Raw genomic sequence first — 2,972 nt, 5'->3', positions numbered from 1 at the left:
TGGTGGCGCTGTGCGGAACTGCAGGACGAAATCGGGATGTGTGTGTGTGTGTGTGTGTGTGTGTGTGTGTGTGTGTGTGTGTGTGTGTGTGTGTGTGTGTGTGTGTGTGTGTGTGGTGTGTGTATCTCTACATATATTGCAGGCTTTGATGGGGCCGAGCTGGGGCCTCTTCAGAGGAATGTGGACCTGTCTGCACCCGAAAACCAAAACCCGGTCCAAGGGGCGGGGCCCGGCGGCAGGCAGAGAGGCCCCACCTCACCTGGGCGGCCACGGCCTGTGGAATGGGGCCTGGCAGAGTGGGCACTGGAGGCGGCAGCTGCAGGCTTGGGGCCAGCACGCTGCTTTCCCAAGTGTGTGCGCGTGTGGGCTTCCTTGGAACCAGGCTGGGGAAGCCGGGAAAGGCCTCTTCTGGGGGGAGGATAACTGGGGGGACCTGCTTCTCTGTGTTTATCCACCTGTGCTGCCCAGAGAGCCCAAGTTGAGGCTTTAAAAGCTGGGATTCTCAGGGCCAGCCCTTGTATTCTGGATCTTTATGCTTTTGTTTTGTTTTGTTCAAACACTGGGGCTTGAACTCAGGGCCTGGGCACTGTTCCTGAGCTCTTTGTGGTTACATGGAGATAAGAGTCTCCCAGACTTTTCCTGCCTGGGCTGGTTTTGAACTGCAATCCTCAGATCTCAGCCTCAGAAGAGGCTAGGATTATAGGCATGAGCCGCCAGTGCCCAACCTAAATGTTTAGTTTCTACAGGTTGTAGTCTCTGGCATGAACCACCTACACGGGCCTCCGGTACTAACAAAAGGTCCTCCTCATCCACACCATGATATGAAGAATCAGAACGAGAGTAAAAGTGTCTTGTTTTATTTTCCAAATTAATTAACCAAATTAATTTCACTTATTGCTTTTTAACGAATGCTATCTGAAAACTTCAAATGATTCATGTATTTCAATTAGACAAGTCTCTTCCCCTACATTTTTTCCAATGTGCCAAGTTTCCAGGATACCCCAGGACCTTTGTATTTGTTCTTTTCTCTGCCTAGATTTTTTTCCTGGCAAGACTTCCTCCTTCCTTGACAGTCAGAAGCAACTCAAATCTCCCTCTCCCTCTCTCCCTCTCTCCCCCCTCCCCCTCTCCCTCTCGCCCTCTCTCCCTTTCTCCCTCTCCCTCCCTCTCTCCCTCTCCCTCCCTCTCTCCCTCTCTCTCCCTCCCTCCCTCCCCCCTCTCTCCCTCTCCCTCTCTCTCTCCTCTTCTCTCTCCCCCTCCCCCTCCCCCTCCCCCCCATCAGGACTCGGTGTGAGCACTGCCCCTGTCTTCTTTTTGCTCAAGGCTCTGCCGCTTGAGCTACAGCGCCACTTCTGACTTATGTGGTGCTGAGGAATCAAACCCAGGGCTTGATGAATGTGAAACAAGCACTTTACCACTAGGCCTATTCCCAGCTCCCTCAAATTTCTCATACCTGACTAGTTCCTAAACAGTCCCTCTCCATCTCTCTTATCATCCTTTCTTTCTAGCCTTTGGCACTCATTCTGTATTTCTTGTCTCGGGCTCCCCCAAGCAATGAGTGCTTGTGCATTGTGGTCCTGGACATTCCCAAGACATTCCCCAAGGCTCAGAGTAAGTATTTGTTGAATGAATGGTGGAAGACTCCTCATAGGGGTGACTCCTTCATGTGCCTTTGTTTGTGGCAAAGGCAAAATTCTAGCCTATGTCCCTCAGGTAGACATTCTTCTGGATGCTTTGTTTGGCGTTGCGTGCATGCGTGCGTGCATGCGTGGGGGGAGGGGGAGGCTGTAGGGAATAAGAAGAGATAGAGAAGCAAGTGCAGCAAGTGATTGGCTGTAACACCGTTTGGTTGGTTTGCACCTGAGTTTCAGCAAGAAGGGGCTTTAGTCAGAGTTCTGGTCCATATCTTGATTAGGTGACTTCCTCTCAAAGCCCGGGGGTCCCCTGAGGATTGACCTCCAAGGGCTCTTTCTGCCCAAATGTGAGCATTTGGGGACTTGGGCCCTCTTAGGAGCAACTGCTTTCTCTGCACTCCAGTCTCACATCATTGTCATCTCAACGTCTCCCATTAATCTTACCCAGCCAGTCTGCTTGGGGCAAGAGGTGTCCTGGTTAATTTAAATTCCTGGCTAAGGATCAACCAACCAGAGGATCCTTATTGAAAATATAAATAGTAAATAAATCCAGTATTTTTTTCCAGCTCTAGAAAGCTACTTGAGTGAACAAAATGACACATTCTTAGAAAAGATACTAAAGTGACTTTGTTATTTCCCTCCCCAAATTAAAACTGAGCCCTGGGGCTCTGTCAAAGAGACCTTTGAGGATTCCCAAAGCTGTGAAACACAGCTGTGTGACTTTAGGCAAGGCATGGCCTTAGCCTACGGTGTATATGTTTTGTTGGGAGGTAAGGGTGGGGATAAGACCCCCCCCCTCCATTCTGAGGAAGTTGTGAGATGAAGAGAAATGAGGTGTGTAAAGTGCTTACCACTGTGCCTGGCATGTAACAAGTACCCTGGATTTATTACTACTGTCTCCACAGCAACATGACTGAGCCACTTATCTACTTACAGGAGGGACCGAGCTGGTTTCTGGTTGCGGCCTGCTTCTAACACATGTGGAGGCCATAGGCCCACTCCACCACTTCCTCTTGGGAAAGTGACGCGGTCTGTCGAAGTCCTTATTTGCATGCAGAGTTTAGGAGCCACTGGGTTGTCTAGATGTCTGGGGGGTCTCTTCCGCTATGGATCTTGGGTCTCAAGTTGGCTCTGGAAGGCCAGAGCCGCCTTCTCTCCTGGCCCAGTTGGCCCCTTCCAGGGACCTCCCTAGGTGCTGGCTTCAGGCCCAGCCCAGTAAATGTTGTCAACCAACCAGAGCATCCCTTTGCTGCCTCCGCAGACGGACCTCTGCCTGGGAAAAGCTGTCCTGCGACGCCCTCTAGAGGAATCATGGCTTCTTTCCTTGGAGGCCAGATG

Source organism: Perognathus longimembris, chromosome 1 (genome assembly GCF_023159225.1).
Source record: "Perognathus longimembris pacificus isolate PPM17 chromosome 1, ASM2315922v1, whole genome shotgun sequence".
Lineage (NCBI taxonomy): Eukaryota > Metazoa > Chordata > Mammalia > Rodentia > Heteromyidae > Perognathus > Perognathus longimembris.
Note: the sequence above shows the minus strand (reverse complement) of the source record.